General features: G+C 36.6%; 1 long non-coding RNA gene across 3 annotated transcripts in view; it reads right to left on the reverse strand.

The window, feature by feature from the left end:
* The window catches only part of LOC133223882 (uncharacterized), a 147,864-nt gene that overhangs the window by 48,789 nt on the left and 79,592 nt on the right, over positions 1-19,483 (reverse strand). Inside the window, exons 1-2 of one of the 3 annotated variants that reach the window (XR_009728719.1) lie at positions 3,830-4,501; positions 1,913-2,049 (exon numbers count right to left, since the gene is read on the reverse strand). This is a non-coding gene — a long non-coding RNA (uncharacterized LOC133223882). Of the gene's footprint in view, positions 1-1,912; positions 2,139-3,829; positions 4,502-19,483 lie in introns of those variants that run through there. The other 2 variants (XR_009728720.1, XR_009728718.1) reach the window with 2 other exon arrangements.

The raw sequence follows: 19,483 nt of genomic DNA on the forward strand, positions 1-19,483 counted from the left end.
CAATAAGAGATTCTTTCCACTCTACTCAAGATCTATTATTATTATTATTATTATTATTCATTTCTACATAAAGAAGTTCACAAAGTCTCTGCCTATTCTTGGCTCACTATTACCTCTTCCAATAGCTTCTTTGGCACAAACATCTTTTGGATACCTAAAAGAAACCGGACTATTTTTTCAAGCTATATATTCTTTGTTCCATTAAAGTTCTTCGTGATTCTATGCGAACCACTGTCTGATAGCTAAAAATTCCTCTTTCCACAGTGCATTCCCCTCCAACCAGAGTATCACAAAATCTGGTTTACATTATTTGTGTCTCAGTCCAGCTTCAGTATAAATGAATCACCTATCTTTACTGCTCCTTCTGTTGCCTCATTTTGCCATTTGCTCCAAGTAAGGATCTAACCCAAAATGCAGCAATGCTCCACTCTGCAGTCATGTATTAGAAAGGGTTTTCTTATCCAAAAATGGCAATATTAGTTCTACCAAAGACTAACGATTGAAGGCTCAAGTGTACCAGAGTCATTACAAGAATAGCTTTATCAGTCATTACAAGAATAGCTTTATCAGCTGAATAACATGTATTACATGAAGATTTATACATTTCTCTTTTCTGATGTACCACTGCCTACCAGTATGGCTCTAAATCTGATGTATTCATTATCTTGTAGATAATTTTAAGAGACATTTTTATTATGCTTCTATATGTGGCAGAGAGATCTCAGAATATGCCATGGGCATGGATTTGCTCTAAGGAAGGAAAATGCTAAGATGGTATTCAGCAGAAGACAAACAAATGTTGCCATGTTTCTTGTTGCACGCAATTCCAGTTAATGAAAGTACAACGGTTTCACTAGGTAGAGGTCTTTTGGGTTCTTGGGGTTTTTTAAACTTAGATTGAAATTTTATTTAAATAGGCTTCTCTCTTTTTTGGTCTTTTTGTTGTGGTTTGTTGGGGTTTTTTTCTCAACAAACTCTCTTACCCACATCTTTTGTAGTTTCTAGGACTGTATGTTTCTAGCTGGGCTAAACAAAGCCCTTTAAATATGTAAAAATTAAGGAATGTTGCATGAGGAAAACAACCCACTCAGCACTAGTCTAAACAAGACAAGTCCTGCACTTCATAAACAAACATTTCTACCCACCTCTCTTTTACTATTTTTCTTTCTAATATGGAACATATGTAACTAGCTTTGAGACAGTTGGAAGTAGAAGTATGTTTAGGATCATATTATCCACTATCTTTCAGGCACACAAAAAAACAAAGCTATCAGTACAGCTCAGATTGATCTTGCATGATAAAATGTCTATTTAAGTAATGAAATTTATTTCTGCTGGCAAAGTCATTTCAGAATCACATGATGGTGAATCCATTCTTTTGTCTCTGCTTGCTCTGATTTAACATGAAGCCTGCAAGCTGTCTGTCACTACCTATTCTGATTCATTAACCTCATTATTGCAAATCAATCAATTTTATCATGCTACTTAAATGTATCAAAATGCAATGCAAGACTGAATTAATGAAATAACTTTAGGAAACATGTAACTATTCCTGATGCATGAATTTACATGATGCAGAAATGTTATTCTGGTGATAACTGAAAAGTTACTTTGCAGTAAGAAAATAGTTTTACCCTCTTCGCTTCTCCTCTCCCATCAGCTTTACTGAAAGGACTAAAACCCAAAGCAATGACTTTTATATTTCTTACAGTTATAACTGGCAGTGGTAAATTCCAAATTAATTGAACATGCAATTTGAAGAATTTCACCATTTCCTAAATCTTGGAGTTATGACACATTATTTGGATCAGAAACTTTGCATCTGATTTACATTACTAAGGACTGGGGGAGGTTTGTGCCAGTTTTTGGCAAGCTACAAAGGGAACTGATTAATCGATACAGCCATACTTACTGCCTTGAGAAATACCTCAGCATAAACAGATAGGAAGTGAACCATTTGAAAAGTCAGGTGTCCCTTTTTCCTCCTGTTGGCTACTTGCACTGCTTCCTCATCCCATAGACCTGCAAGTCCTTTTCTGGCCGACAGCACTAGAGAGGTAGAAATGAGAATATTTGTCCCAGTGTTGCACTGCACTGGACTTTTGTTCCAGGCTTCTATTCTTGTACTGTTAATAATAAAATAATAATAATATTAACAATAATCATCATCATCAATAATAAAACCACACAAGGCAAATATAAAAAAATAAATAGGAAACTGCTGGAGAATTAAAAAAAGAGGTTAACGTTTTAGCTATCATTGATGAATGGAAAATTTTCTCTTCCTTTTCTCCCTAGCAGCATGTTGGTGGGTTTTTTAAGCAGAAGTAGGAAGAAGGTAAGGGAATACTAAACCTAACTTTATCCAAAGCCAACTCAAAGTAGTTTGAAAAGCTGATAATGTTTCTTGAGAGTTGTTTCTGATCACGCTGTTCATACATCCTATGTACTGAGGAAGCACATAAACCAGGGATTTCAATACAAACATACTGAAAAATTTAGTACTACCGTGCTAAGCGTTATACTGTCCAATGTTTTTCCTGTTTGAAAGGCAGTATAATAATACCAAAACTTAAAGGATCATAGGGATAGAAACACAGAAGTTTAGAAGGTGCTTTAATTCTGTGATAACATGATCCAGCCGGAATCTGAAAATTGAAGCTAATGACTATCACTCATTTCAATTTACCTGTTTCAGACTGATTATTTTTTCTTTTGCCCCTCCTTATACTTCAGTATTTAGCATCATTCAAGGGCACTCTACTTTTTAATTTCATAGCTTTCAGATTATTAATTATTTTACTGGGTTTTTTTTTAAAGCAAAATATTTGTGTAACAAAGAATATACAAGAAGTACAAAGAAATACAAGAACTGGTGTCAGTAACCTGTGATAGTACACAAGTGCAAGACTTTTCTACCATTGCACAACCACCCACAGTAAAGGATTTACCTTTGATTTTAGTGCTTGATAAATGAGAAGGAAAAAACAGAGTTCATTCGCTCACATACGATAGTGCTGCATGGGTTTTATTTAACACAAAGGAGCAATTCCTAATTATTGCAGCATTACAGAAAAGAGAGATGATTCTAGATAAACCTGAAAAAAAGCAGCCTACTAAATATAGATGTAAATGATATCTGCTCTTGCAGGGGTTTAGTATTTAGCATGGGAACTAACTGAAGGGTGTGAAATCAAGGAAATAAACCTTTTCCTTTCCAGTTATTGTGAAGCATCTAAATCACACATTTAACGAAGGCTACAATAAAAGAAAGTTAAAGCATTTCTACTGCATTAAGATTTGTGTATGTAAGTACAGTATTTCACTTGCAAGTTGGCGGCCTTCTCAAAATCTGATAAAGACATTTGGTAACAGTCAAGGCTAACTAGATGATTTTGCAACACCAAAAAGTATGCCTCACATACAGAATGTTCTGCCATTTCCACCAGCTGCTGAGCAAAAAAGAATGTAAGAAAGAAGAGAGTCCATGAAGATGTGAATTTTAACGGAAACACGGCAGCCTTAGGCCATTACATTTTCGAACACATACATACGTGGATAAAAATCCACTGAACCATTCTGTGATTCTCTGACTGACATCCATAACATTTATTGAGGCTGTTCATAATTGCTTTCTTACAGGTAACTTTAACAACATTGGCAGGCTGTGGACAGACTGTCTTGGCAAGAAATCATTAGTTGCTGTATAATGAATATTTTACACATATTACATGACTGACTCAGGCTTAATCCCACCATGAATTATAGTCTTTGCATGTGCCAACTTGCTGCAGCTAACAGCTCTACATCTCTATTAGTGTGAACTCACCAAAGGTGACTTTTCATAAAGCTTGATTCCACTGTAGGTATCAATGTAAATCAGAGAAATGTGATGAGAATTTCAAGGAGCTCTTCCTTAACACTGATCCACCTTCTCTTTCCCTTTTCCCCTGACCCTTCCCTCTCCCTTTCCTTATACAGCACACATGCTCTGCCACTCAGGGCAAGCACTTTTTCCACAGGAAAGGACTGCAGTGGGTCATAAAAGATGCAGGATGCACAATTCACTGCTAGTGAAACAAGGCAGAGATGTGGGTCAGGAAAATGCAGCGATTAATGACAACCCAGTCAAAGAGAAATACAAAACTTCTTATTTCAGATTTCCTAAATGTCGGTTCTATGAAGTACTAGTTTCTGCTTTCTGAACTAACTGATCTTCCAGACACTGCACAGAAGGAAGGATCTTTTAACTGATCTTTAACAGAAGTATAGCTTAGCTTTCCTTTTTGCCATTAATCACATTAAAGAAGAGGTTTTGAAGGTTCTGCCAATCAGCCAAGCTTATGTTATAGCCAATTCATGAACATCTAATCTGTCCATGTGCTTGGCCACATGGCTAACCAATTATTCAGAAGAAGATTTTTGAACTTCAAAGCCTTGTTTCCATTTATTTTATTTGCAAAAGTGGGCTTGTTGCCTTTCTGGAAAAACAAACCCAAAGAACTATTGTGTTCAGTTGTCAGCAGGGCATTACATTAGGACATTCCTATGTTTATCAACACAAAATGGAAGGCATCTTACATGAAGGGAAAAAAACATCCTTTTTTATGAAGTGCTTCAGAATCCAACAATGAAAAGCCTGCTACATAGAGCTAGGTACCTGTAGATTGTCAAACCATCCATTTTAATATAACCCCACAAACATTCCAATATTTGATAATCAAATAATGTTGCATTTCATTTGATGAAGCGAGTTTAATTTACAGCTCCTTGTAATTAAAATCCCACGTAAATGCATGACTTTCCTTTTCCCCATAACTCAGCTGCCACAATACTGGTCAATACATAATATATTCCTTAATCCTTACTTCCCTTTCCACCACTGAAGTATTTGCAGCTCTCCATCTTTTTGGCAGGACAAGGGGTAGCACACATATGGTCTGATCTGTGAGCTGACACACATGAGCCAACAATGCTTTCTGAAATGATGAAGCCTGAGGAATACTCACTGCAATCTCACCTGCATTTCAGTGAGCCAACTTGGAGAGTGTCCCTCCTTTACCAGCTGCTGTGCCTATAAGCTCACTCTCCTCTACAACTGACACAAGTTAGGCAGTGGTTTCAAAAGCTACTGAGGAGATGAAGAATAACTACCAAGAACAATATCCTGCATCTTTTTTCTACCATATTCTAAGCAACTAGAGAGAAGTGGGCATTGCAAGTGTGAAATGATAACAATGTCACATCAAACGGCAGTTCCTTGATGTTTTAAGGTAGGATAAAGTACACGAAGATAACACATTAGAAATCTAACATCAGTACATAAAGGCATCCCCCAGTCAGCATCTGTAAATGCAGTATACAGCTGTCTGTCTGGAAGCTGGTATGTCTGGCAACATTTGGCTCCAAGTAACAGCCCAGAATGCATATCCTGCCAGGACAGGTAAGCAGAACTTATGCAGAGAACATACTGAAGCATTCAGAAGTACTTCATTTACTCTGTACAAGCTGGCTGTTGAGCTTATGCATAAAATAGCCTCCTGAGGCTTAGAAATAAAATACTGTTTAACATTCTGTGCATGGAGCTGTACTTTGAATGAATCAGTGGTGTTGTCAATATGGGGAACCCTTTCAGTTTAGCACGTATGAACTGAGTAATTCTGAACTCCTTTCACTATTCCCATTCCAGTAAAAGCATAAGATCCAAAGACATTACAGGAAGGGGTTTATAGTTGTTCTCTGGGAGTCAGTTCAATTCTGTCAAATCACTGACTGTGTCAGCAGATGTTTGCATCATCCAAGGTTAATCAGAGGGAATAAGGAATCAGCATCATCATAGGTCAGTGGAATTGCAGAGTCTATAAATAAAGGGATTAATGTGAAATGCTGTAAGCATTAAAAAAGCTTTTGGTGTAAAATACGGTCTTTGTCATTTCCCTCAAAAGTTGGTGTGTCACTGCTTCTGATTTCAGCATGTACCCCACAAGCCAACAGAGACCCATACAACGAATTAGTTTAAAGTGAAAAGAGAATTATTTTATTTTAATTGAAAGATTAAAAGCAAGGAACAGGGAAAAGGACCTGCAAAATGGGAGGAAAATTATTCAGCACTGCACACCTTGTGAACTATAAAGAGATAGCATGTTAGGAAAGAGACTATATACAGTTTCACATGCAAACTGCTGGCCAAATGTCAAGGAAGTGAAGGAGAGAGACTTACATTGAAAATGTAATTCTGAAGACAGAGCACTTGAGCCAAGGATTCAGTAACTAATGGAGAGGAGGTCTGATACACAGGTCAAATAATTAAGCCTTCAACAGGAAATATTTACAGGCTGAGATTACAGAGCTGATAAATGAAAGGCACCTGGGATTAAAAAGAAAGGTACTGCTGAAAAGAGCACAGGATTTTGAGAACTGGATAAACTGAGGCTCTTAAAAAGTGTTAGAGCTGGAGACAAGGACATAAAGGAATCTCTTTGGTGCTGGGGAAAAAGGTATATAAAATACGGACTTGTTAAAGAATACAGTGCTGCTTGAAAAGATTGGCAAAAAGGGGGAAAACCAGAACACAACACTAGATGCTATTATCAAAGTGGAAATCACCCAGAAATAAAGAAGCTTGGCTATAGTACTTACATAAAGGTGAACAAAACAATCAGCCTGCACTAGAGAAAACAAATTCTGCGCTGGACAGACAAACTTAAGGGAAAGAAGAAACTACAGCCCTGACTCTATGTTAACTATGGCTGTCCAAGTTAAATGACACTGCAAGATTAAATGGCATAACCATGCCCACACCTGGAAACAGTTACCTAGACACAATTTTATCAGTGTTGAAGAAAGCTGATGTTCCTTACATGGTGTTCACATATTCCTGAATATTAGTTTTTTTTCCCCAAAAGATGTTGATAACAAACTGGTGTTCACTGTCAATCAGCCCCAAAATCCTTTCCCACTGAACCATTGCCACCAGTTTTAGCTTATTTCACTATGTTGATTCCATGCCATCTTTATAATTTGTCACTTTGAATTCTGGTTCTGTCCTTCCTTGTAGCTTGCCCTCATCATCCTTAAAGGTTATAAATACATGGGGTTCCATCATCAGAACAAGTATGAAGAGCAGTTATTCTCATACACGAGGTTTGAAAACACATATTACTTAGCAAAATAAAAATTGTACATTTTTCCTGAAAACAGACTAAATATTTTGGTTTCCTTCAGTAACTTCCTAAAAGCTCCCAGACCACAGATACTTTTTTCCCCATAGTGTTTTTTCTTCCATCTGCTTATGATATATGGCCACTTCCATATCTCCCGTTTCCAAGGGAATTACTTCAAAACAGTTTAGCGTTGCTATCTTTTCCATTTATGATGGCTGCTGACTGAGGTGGCATGCTACCAAGCAAGGGTGTTTTGAATATGGTTTGTCTGAATTACGATTTATCAAGAACCAAAGTAACTCAATCTACAATTTTCTTTTGATCCAACCCTACATGCAGATAGTTTATAGGGCAACAAAAATACACTTTTTCTCCTAAAGACAGCAAAAATGGTCAACTTAAAGTGAAAATAAGGTGGCTTACATCAAGATCGATTATGGTGCAATCAGAAAAAGCATACATATAGATGAATTGAGTAAAAAAGTAAAAACTTAAAGCACACATAAAATTCCTTAACACATGCTTAGGGCATGCATCCTGATCAGTCACTTATCTTCCACATTATGCTGGAACTTGAAATTCTGTTAGATAATACACTGAGAATAGCACTTATTTTGTTGCACACATATAAGCATAATATTAGGGAAGATTTTCTAATTCTTCTAGCACAATCCCATGTTTTGCAGTTATTGCTCTACAGAAGTCCCTTGATAATCTGAGTTGTAACTTGAAAGTAGTCACTCCAAGCAGGAGTTAACCTCATTGCTTTACAGCGAGGTTACAATTTCTTTGCATTTAATTTTTGACATAAATGCATTAGTAGCCACTTTGCTTATTTCTTCTTGTGTTAATACAATTCTTTAGCTTAAACATCTTTCTTTTATGTTGTATGCCCCATTCAGTTTTTGTCTAATCCACACAAATTTATCCCCCCTTCTTTGCTAAGCTTTACCAGACCAAACAAGCCAATTTCTTCTGCTCCATTCTTTTACAATCATCTCTCCATTCCCTTTATACTTCTAGTAAGTACATCCATATCGTTTTTTCACATGGCATGCCTTTTCCACAGGAGTTATTCAAGTTGCACACAGCTTTTGCACAGCCCTGAACTTCTAATGGAAGTATCTTATCCAGTAAACTCTAAATCACATTTTCATGGCTTACTCACACTCAGTTTGTGCTGAACACACACATTTTTTTCATATTAGTTGCTTCTGACACTAAGCCTACAGCAGATATTCTTACTGCCAGTCTCTAAGAAAACAGCTTTATCTTCTCCAATCTTCTCCCATTTCTTTTATATCAATCTTCAGTCGTTTGAATTCGCTCCTTGTACTGACCGCTGGTTTCATCAGGATGTGTCTATTTTTAAACGCCAAGGTCATTAACAGAACTATGAAACAAGAATGTTTGCAAAACTCTTCCTTCAGGTTCACCATTATAAACCCAAGCCAGACCGAGTACAAGCCAGCATCCCACGCTGTTAACCTCTGCCAGCATATTTCTTACTGTTCCACTATTCCCCATCCTACGTGGCTGTTTCACGTGTTGCTGAATGCCAGATACATCACAAATACACCAGAGAAGGCTAATTTTGGCTCTTTTCCCCCCAGATTTCTGTCTACAGATGATCAGACGTTTTAAATGAAATAAATTTGCTCACACATACGTACTGATTTGCAATTGGCAAAGTTGTACCACCTTTGGGTTTTCCTGGTTTCCATGTTTCCTTCACAACTGCTGTGAAGTTTGCATCCTGCTGAGGTTAGACAATTTTGGTATAGTTCCTGGATCATATTATTACCCTTTCTTTCCCCATCGTTAGTGGAAGAACCACAATTGAAGTAATCAGTTTAAATGAAATTACTGACCTGCATTCAGTCATTATTCACAACATAGTATTTTTACACATTGCATACCAATGTTCTTTTTTGCAGGTAACAATTACTGAGCCTTCCTAGGGGACTGCTCAGTAGAAGGAACAGGCCAAACTTTAAATTTTGACATGACTTATAATTCTTAGATCTCAAGGTACTTTACTATTTAGAAAAACATGCTTTACCTGAAGGACCAGAGGTTAATTTTAAGCTACTGAAAACTTGTTAGCAACACTATATTTCTGTGCATGCAGCCTTTCAAGTAGATAGTATGTAAAGTGAGTGACCACCATTCTGAGTCAAAATCAGCTACATCCTCTGAGCCATTTCAAAACCATGAAGCCAAAGAAGTTATAGAAGGAAGATCTGCATAGTTTTCCTCACAGCCAGTTTGCTGATGGATGACCTGTCTCACATGTATTAATCTGCTCAAGGAAAATTCACAACCATTACAATTTTGTCTATTGAGCCACATCTATTAAAATGAACAAATGAATAGAAAAATAAACATCTAAGCCCTCCTACTTCCTGCAGGTACACTACACCTTGCTACGAAAAACCTTAAATGAAGAGAGTTCCTGCTGAGACTGAATAACTGCTTCCACAGCAGTAAAAGAAGGTGACTGGTTTTATTCCTTTCTAGAAGTGTCATGCTCTTTCTCTGGCAATCTCTGGAACTCCCTCACTATTGTAGCATATTTAGTGATTATATCCATAAACAATATTACAGTCACCAAGCTATCAGACTGCTGCTGATCTTTTCATTTAACAGTTCCTCTGAGCAATAACCAAGAAACACGACTCAGAATTAGTCAGAGGTAGCACTGATTTTATCTTTGAGAATGATGAAGCTGGTATGTATAAACTACTGTTAATTCACAGCAAATTAAAACTGAACTCTCACACAAGCAAGTATGCTTAAAAATCCTTTAGAGATAATTTGAAATGTCTTGAAATTAATTAATTGAAGTTAATTGCTTTTCCTGGTCCATCTTAAAAAGGGAAATGTGAAGGGTCATAATTAAAAATAGATTAGAATTAGAATTAATGTTTTCTCTGATGCTCTCCAAGAGAATGTGAAGAGAAGGGTTTGCAAAGGTTTTTTTTATAAGAAACAGCTTTATAGTTGTGAACGGAAACACACATTCAGAATTGCCCCTGCACAAACAACATTAACATTTTAATCATAGAATCGCAGCCTGGTTTGAGCTGAAAAGGACCTTAAGGTCATCATCCAGTTCCAATCCCCTGCCACAGCCAGGGACACCTTCCACTAGACCAGGTTGCTCCATGCCCTGTCCAACCTGGCCTTTAATACAACTGCATTTAGAAATTCCTGAAAAAAATGTTTCTCCCAATTCCCATTTTCCAGAAAGTTTTCCAAACCATAAGATACGCAAAATAAAAGTTTGGAAATTAAACAGGTCTAAAGTCATATGCCATTAACTTTGGGACATCCTTTTCAGATTTGGGTTGTTACAGACAGCAAAGTGTGTGAATTACACATATGTTTGAATATTAGGAAATGTTACAAAGACATTGAAAGAAGAAAACTCCTATTATTCAAATCTGTAAACTGCCCATATAAGCACGTAGAAACATAAGCATATTGCCCATAGCACATGTAATAACATCATACTATATTTGGAGACATAAGAAATAAACAGCACTTTTGATAACACCTATTTACTCCAATAAACTTTGATACACACAACACCGACAAAGTCAGCTCATTGTTCTGAGAGGTAACCAACAAATTCTATTGGAAAGCTACTGATTTCAGTTTAGCACAGGCTTCCCTACAGTTAACATGGGCACAATTCAGGACTACAAAACCAGTATTCAGACATACCAATGAGAAATATTTCTATAAGCACATCCAAAATGGTGAAATTTAAATCTGATTTTAAATCCAAGAAAAACAATATATATATATCCTGAGTTACCACAAGATAATGTGGGAAAGTGTCACTTGGTGACTACAAAACTCAAAGCACATCCATGGTAACAGCTCTGGCACGTGATTCAGCTTGGATTAGTTCATGCAGATTGCCATCATCTTGCCTTACAGGGTTTCCACAAAACACGGAGTTGTGGTTCCCATCACTGCAGACTACGGGCACTTGAGAGGCATGTGCAACAGATTACAGGATCCTCCCTTGGGTAAGGAAAACAGCAAAATAAAACCAACCCCACAACACCCTACCCTAATCTTTAAACTGAAAATATTCTTGCTGATTAAAAATACTGTGAAACGAACAAAGCAAAGTAAGTTATAAAAGTCCATAGTTTTCTTACCTGAGGGCTCAGTCCAACAACTTGCTAAAAGACTGTAGAGTACATTTGGTAAAAGGCTTCTGACCCCAGCAGTACCTTTGTAATTGAGGCTTTATGGAGGACGGGGACTTATTAAGCCTAACATTATGAGCTTAGAAGACAACTAAACTGTTAAGGATGTATTCAATAAAACTAAATTAGGAAATATATATGTTTAAGGGGAAAGATGCGATTAACTCTGAACTGTTCTCCATCATGATGATTTCATTTTGAAAGATAATGTTTAGAACTGATCATGTGTATGTTCAGTGTAACTCTCAAAACAGTGACATGGTCATCTGCATTGATTTCATTACCCTTTGGCCTTTTAATTGTTGCTTTTATAGGCAGCTTTTGTCACCCTTTCCCTGGATATTCTGACAGCTAAGATTCTTAAAAGTCCAATGGAAGGAATAAGAAAGTGTAAGGATATTTTATACTTTATGATATAAACATTTTATAACTGACAAACTGAAAAATTATACTATACAGTGTATGTGTATAATTCTTATAACTCTGTATGACCCAGCTATATTTAGGAAAACAAAGGTTATCTAATTTTAGTCACTCTTAACAGACCAGCTGCTATAATTTTTATTTACTGAAAATACTAATTCTTTATTTAACCTCTAAGTAGTTCAGAAAAAGCAGAATGTAAAGACTAGTCACTAAAAGCTAAAGTTGTTTTGTAGTAAGAAACATACGATAAACAAGGCAAGTAGCAATTCCTTTGAGGCTTTGGCCTCAGCCTGTGCTAGCAGGTCTGTTTGACCTACTATTTAGCTAATACAGATAGACAATTGCTGAATCAGTACAGGCTTCTGTATAAACTCTACACATCTAAAATAATAACCTAAAAAGTGCTATGTCATACTCCAAGCAATCATTTTTAGTAACTGAAGCTGATTAGGGATCTGCAAAGATACAGTTACAAGTTTTAACATGCCCTAAGGGGATATTAATTTATCATCAAAACACAAAAAATACTAGCATGGAAAAATATTTTTAAGGAAGATAGTTATGTAAATTAATAACTCCAGTCTATCTAGATATTGAGATCGCCTCTGTGTGTTACATTGGGATGAAAACAGTGGTGGTTCCTGCACGTTCTTCAAAGGGGTTAAAAGCGATTTGTATTCAAGACATCAATGTTCCACTTTAATCTGTCTAAGATTAAGAAAAATGTCACACCTAGTTAGAGACATAATGAATGAACAGCTGCGTAATAAAGCATGTATATTATGGGAAATGAGCTACATGGGTCATGGAAAAAGCTTTTTTGTCCACAAGGAGTCACGTCTGCAATGGCAGTATTCATTCCCTGAAGTAAAGCTGTTCAGACACACATCTCAGCAGCCTGCCTTGGTCCTACTGAAGCATCAATTTCTACAAGCTTCTTCGTGAAGTGCAAAACAGCAGCAATACAGCACACTGTGTGATGTTTCAATATCTGCAAAAGCTAAAATGTACGGACACAGAAAAAAATTAAACTCTTGGTGAAAATGCACTGCTGCAATACATCGTTCAGCAAATGCAATGTGACTCTAAATAAACAATTATTTTCTCATATTTCATTGGTCATAAATATGCTATTTGGCTAAAGACAATTTTTACAATGTCACTAAAAAATGGATTTTTACCATTTTACTCAGATAACGTTATTAATGACAGAGGCTATTAATAAGTGAGCTGAGTCAGAATTACAGTCAGAAATTACCAGTTGTGCATTTTCCATTTGTGACATTGGAGCTGTTTGATTCAACCCAAATATTATTCATGGAATGAACTCAAAAATTTCATAACACTTCAGAGCGAAAGTGTAGCTTGGAAACAATTCACTTACCACTTTGGTGACCCTTGCTTATGGCATATAGATATATAAATACAAGCGTACATACATGCACATACATACACATGCGTATACGCATATTTTTAAGTATATAGCTTTTAACTAGAAAAAGAAGGCAGTTGTGGAAAAATATACTAAGTCTTCAGCTAAATTCCTCTCTTATTCCCTTTATTTTGTGCCAAGACCTTTCTTCTCTTCAGGTATGGTCTTTCACTTACGTCTGCTTATGCCTTTTTATTTTTGCATATTATAGCTACAGTATCTAAAACTTCTTAAAGCACATAGGCCTAATGATGGCAGTAAGATATTTCTATTCCATATTTTTAATCGATTTTTAAGCCTGGAGATCACAACTTGATATACTCTGGGTTTTATCAGGATTAATATAGCTGTACTGAATTCCATTCTCATTTGAGAGTGGTAAGTACATAAATTACAACAAAACAGATGTTTATAAAGTAAACATATTAATTTCTTTTTCTGTAGTGATCTGATATTTCTAAGCCAAGCTGACATGCAATTCACAAGTATGTGCTTTATAGATAAGAAGGCAGCAAGGCCGTATTCACAGATGCACATATACGGAGCTTTTGGGTTTAGTCCTTGAGCATAATTACTTGTACCTAGGGTGGATGCAGTTTGTCTGTGTCTCTCATGAGACTACAATCTTGAAGTGGCAGTTCCTGTGCTACGGAATGGTGAAGGAGGCAAGTGGGGTTCTTTAATGCTTTGCTGCCATCATGTGGCCGGTGAGATCAATAAAATGATGGGGAGGAAGATCAGCCATTAAAATAACAGGCCTGGACAGCCTATCTGGAAGCCAGAGACTGGATCCCAAATGATTTTAACAACTTACTCGTAAGCTGACTGACTGGACATCAAAACTCAGCTGCTTTTCAGAACTGTGACATTTAGTCACTGCCATTTGCTGAAAATACCCACAACAAACGCTGTGGCTCACTTCTCTCTTCCAGGTTCTCCAAGACACCAGTGTTTCAACTGTGCCTGCTCCAGGTAGTATCTATTATCCCTTCAACTAGCAAAAGCGTCAGATTTGCATTCAGTACCTTGCTGAGTAAAACCCTGCAGGAAAAGTCCTACAGTAGCAGAACAGTAGCCTGCAGTAGTAATTACTATGATCAAAACCAGCTGTTTTCAGCAATACCAGGTTTTGGAGTTATAGCAGCATTTATCCCAATGAACTTAGGGTCAATGAAAAATTTATAAAGGAAAAGAAACTATAGCCCTGAGCCTTACTCAGCGTTACTAACATGAACCGTGGTCCGCTACATAATATAGAAGGGAATGACTCCCCCCTAATTTTCAGTGTCTGTAACTACTCTGGTCAGAATTTCCTCTCTATCACATGACTTATCTTAAAAAATAAAAGAAATAAAAAAAAAAAAGGAAAACAATCTCAATATCTTAAGTATGCTTTAACTGAAATTTATTTCTTTGGCAGCACCTGGTGACAAATGAGTCCACAGAAAGTTCGAAGGAGATGTCCAAAACCCAGAAGATACTTCACGTACTTTGATCTTGATAGAAGGAAAACTATCTGGAGAAGGTATGAGAAAACTAGGCTGTATGGAAAGAGTTTAGCTGTTAACTGCAGCTACAATACTAGTCATTTTCTGAAGAAAGATCTAGTCTTGTAGTTGGAATCATTTTCTAAATCTGTTATGTAGCTTGTGGTATGTGACATAGCGTGCTCAGTACTCGTTTCACAATCCAGAAGGCCATTAGCAAGGGATGATTGCATTTTACCCTTCTGCATCCTTGGATGTTCATCCATGAGGATACAGATATGGGTGAGGAATTCATATGCCAAACTCTGGAAAATATTGCTTGGCTTCCCTGATAGATTATTTTGGCAGTCCTAATGGCAGGTTTTTGGTTACTATTGGGTCTGCTCTTTGCTGGGGCTTGTGTTAGAGATAACTTTGTTCTTGAACGGCATTTTGGTCTTAACATGGAAGCATTTCACTAGATTCATCTGGTTTAAATATTCAGTCATTGTGTGCCTTTTAATTAGATACAAATAAGAGATATACCATCAAACTGAATATTTTGCAAGGTCTCACTCAGTTTCATAAAAATAGTGAACTTTACAATCTTCAGTATTTCCTCCCTCTTTACCACAGATGGAAACTAAGTTGGAAACATTTAATCCGGTACACAAACATGTTTTTATTAGGAACAAAAGCACCGCAATTTGTTCACAGCTTCTTTTTAAAAAGCATTCTGATGTAAACCTATTCCATGTTATACATCCATATGTTGGCTTAGTTACAAAGCCAACAGCTATTAATGTCTTTATTTTAAAAATAAAGCTTTCTGAAGTATCCAAACTTCTACTACCTCTCTCAAAAGGTTTTAAAAGGCCAAAACCTTGCAAAATAACTATGTGATCCTTACGGTTCCTTCCAACCCAAGCCATTCTGTGGTTCAGATTCTATGTGCTAACCATATTAAGGGTAATCCAGACAACCTAATGAAGAGAACATGGATTTTCCAGGAGTGCACATGGAACAAATCTGTGTTTCTAGATATATATGTATATATATATATATATAGTGTATATGTGTGCTCTGTGTGTGTGCACACCTTCTGAGAACATTGCTTCAGCCTTACTACAGAACCTGAGCACATGGAGCACCAGCTGCTTTGCCTCTCTTGGGCTGTTGGATATGACAGGATGTATTTTTCACTAACAAAAATAATTTGTGGTATATAGCTAGGGGTGAGAAAAGTGTATTGATGCTCCAGTGATACCCACTCAAAAACAAATGTGAGGCTGCACCTATCTGTCTATAGAGGGCCTCCTGCACTTGGGTCATCCTGGTCAGGTGGCCTGTAACAGAAGCCTTTAATCTGACCCTTAAACTCTCAGCTTCTCATCCATCCCCAGGCAGAGTTCTGCACACTCCAGCTGGTCACTGAGGGTGACAACCCCTGATCATTATCTCCAGTTTGTTTTTCTGCCCACAACTGTAATTACATGATTAATTCTCAACCTCTTGAGAATAATCCAACCAACCTTTTTTGTCTTCAAATGAGAAAATGCTTTAAAATCCATATCATTTCAAACACGAGTTAGCCCATCAACCACAATCTTTTGCACATTCCTACCATAACCAATAACAACAAAGAAATGTGCAGAACATTGACAGGGCTACCAAATGTAAATAGGAGGGCAAGCCAACTTTTGTCAAGGCAAAATAAACTTTTTCAGAAGTGGACAGCCTAAAGCTGACAGCAAAAAAGGACCAAGATTGGCTGGTAGAATATTAAACCTGGGGACTTACAGGGAGTGTGAAGGGAATGGCTAGAGGTATGGAGGTAAAGAGGGAAATGTATGCAGAGCCAATGCAGAAAGCACACAACAGACAGTCAACCTGTAACATGGCAAGAGATAAAAGAAGTAATAACTTCAGGGAAGGTACTTACATTCATAGCTTGCAGAGACAGTCATGAAAACAGCGTCTGGTCACCATTGTTATCTGAACATAATAAAAATGAGGCCCTGTTTGAAATGGAAGAAATAAATGTTATGATTATCATTGAAAACAACAAAAAAATAGATTTACACAACCAATTACAGGCTAATAATCTGTATGTATGCATATGCTTAAGCACGTAAGATTTTGTTGCTTTTTTTGGAGATGAATTAGGATTCGGATGTGGTATTTTCTGAAGCTTTGTAGAAGCACTCATCCAGCTGAATATGAAGTAAAAACCAGTAAATACACTGGTCTCATCACAGCATCCAGTGGTGGACATTATACAGGTATAAGAAATGTTTGAGCCTTAAACACCTTTGCTTATAAATGGAGAAGACACTTCTTTAAAATAGTATTAATTGGTATTTTAGCATTTTAACAATGAAATTTAGTAGCAAATTAGTAAAGATTGGTGCTGCCACGATACCCATCCAAAAATAAACATACCATTGCATTCAAAGCCTACAAAATAGTTTATTATAAAATAAGTTATTAACCATAAAGCAAAAAGTGCTATAGTGGAAACACCACAAAAACTTGGTCAAAGACAACAACCCATTACTATCTGAAAAAAACAGCACTTTGCAAAGTGCTCACTTGCCTGTAAAACATTCAAAATATGAAAACCAAAATGAGATTCCATGATTTCAGGTCCAAATTCAAATTTAAGAAATAATAAATTGCCTTGGACCCTAAACAAGTATCTGTCTGACTTCCCTTTGCCTGGTTTCAATCACCAAAGAATCATCATTCCTATCAAAGTGCTGACCAGTTTGCAGCAAGTAACTCACACAAAAAGGCAAAATACTAAATAGTCTGAAAAATGTAAGTAAGCATAATGACAGGCTTTTAAACTTTTTTAACGATACAGGGCCACAACTATAGCTTCAGTAGCTGGGTAACTTCTTGTGTTTCCAGAACTCAGATTCACTACTGGCACCTCCTAGATGTGACAGTTGAAGTTCTTGATGTATTAAACTAAGTACAGTATAAGATTTTGGTATAGCTTGAAACTTCAGAAAAATATAAACTGTTTGTATCAATATCCACATACGGAAAATAGATTTTCTTGAGAGAAGTAAAACCAATCTATTGGGAGAATACTATTTTCTATCATTAAACCTCTACATGATAAAGTAGACGTAAGAAAAGAATCACAGAAGGTGGAAAACTACAAGCCCTGTAAAGATACAATTTCATTTCACCACAATTTCATTTGAGTTTTGTAATGGCACAACAAATTTGCCACAATGATCACTGGCACTTATCTGGGATCCTTTTTGAAATACCAAAAACTGAAAGAACTGCAGTGACAGAACCTTTGCCCTTACCATGTTGAACCCAGAAGTATGCCTCAGGACAGAAAAAAGAGGAAGGTTTGGCCATGCTACAGTATACTAAACATGAACATAAAAAAAACAGAACAAGAAGCCCAAACCTCACAAACACAACTTATTCTTAACCTTTCTTCTACTTTCCGTGTTCCTCTCCCTTAATTGGTTTCGACAGCAATAGTTCTTGAAACAAATTATTTTGTAAAAGCCAGAAACTCCTCAGAGAACAAGCATTCTTCAAACGCAGCCGAGCTGCCACAGAGCAACAGGCCTCTGTTATGTTCAATTGCCACATGCTGCTTTTCAGTCTTCCTGCCTCTTTCATCATCATGTGGGTCACATCACAAGCTTGTGTGAGACAAAATCCTACTGAGTGATGCTCCTCTCATGCCAACAGCAAAGACTGAAATTATTCACTGCTCTGGTGGCTGCACTGGTTTATCTCTCAAGGACACTAATTGAATGCCAATGAGATAACAGCTAAATGCAAGTTCAGGTGCACAAACCTACTGTTGGCCTTTGCTTGTCAAGAAAACTATTGTAATAGGGTTATTATTTCTACAGCATTGAAAATAAAAGTACAAACAGTGCTGCTTAGTTGTTAACAAAGCTGATTTTGAAAAAAATGTTTCCTAGTTCTGAAGTGAAGATTGTATGTAGTTACAAGACTGAGGTAAAGATAGTCCAGTTATAGAGTCTGGAACTGTGTCACAGTCAATGTATACAAATACAACTATAGTATTTCATTTATACCTATATTACTGTTATTAACTGAACTGCTGCTGAGCTAGAAAGAATATAATTTGACTCTTTTCAGTCCCCATCTGCATTTTCAAACCTGTTTTTTTAATAACATATAAGTGCAATAGTTTTGATGAAGAAAATTTCCATAATATTTAACTATTGTTATTATAGTAACTTTCCAGAACACCCACGACTAACTCACATGTTTATAAAGGATAACAACAATGGTTGTCCAAATACCACCTTTATGGTTTTGGATGGACATAGCTTCAGACAGTAAACCTAACATTTAAGCTACCCTGTTCCCACTGATAAATTACATGATTTCTATGATAGCTATCCTGAGAAGAAAAATAAATTATAATATTAAAGAAGTATTCTGGTTTCAGATTTCTCTCCTTCCATTAGTTTCGATTGTGAGAAAATGTCATCACTTGGTATGAACTCGAGTTTGTTTTGAAAGTATGTAATATTAAACTTTAATTGCTAAAATGGTTCTGAATTTCCTGGATTAATCACTAATCTAATTCTTTTGTCATAATCATCTCAAAATGCGATCTGAGAAATTAAAATCAAATTCAATTTGAGGAATCTGTTTACAGCTATAAAAGCTAGTTGTTCTTCCAGCCTTTCCCTAGTTGGATGAAACTTCTCCTAAAATGAAGCAGAAAAATCAGGAGTGTTATCCATTAGATGT

This window comes from Neopsephotus bourkii, unplaced genomic scaffold (assembly GCF_033783945.1).
Source record: "Neopsephotus bourkii isolate Nb327-2 ecotype Australia unplaced genomic scaffold, CSIRO-AGI_Nbou_v1 NB_1655, whole genome shotgun sequence".
Lineage (NCBI taxonomy): Eukaryota > Metazoa > Chordata > Aves > Psittaciformes > Psittacidae > Neopsephotus > Neopsephotus bourkii.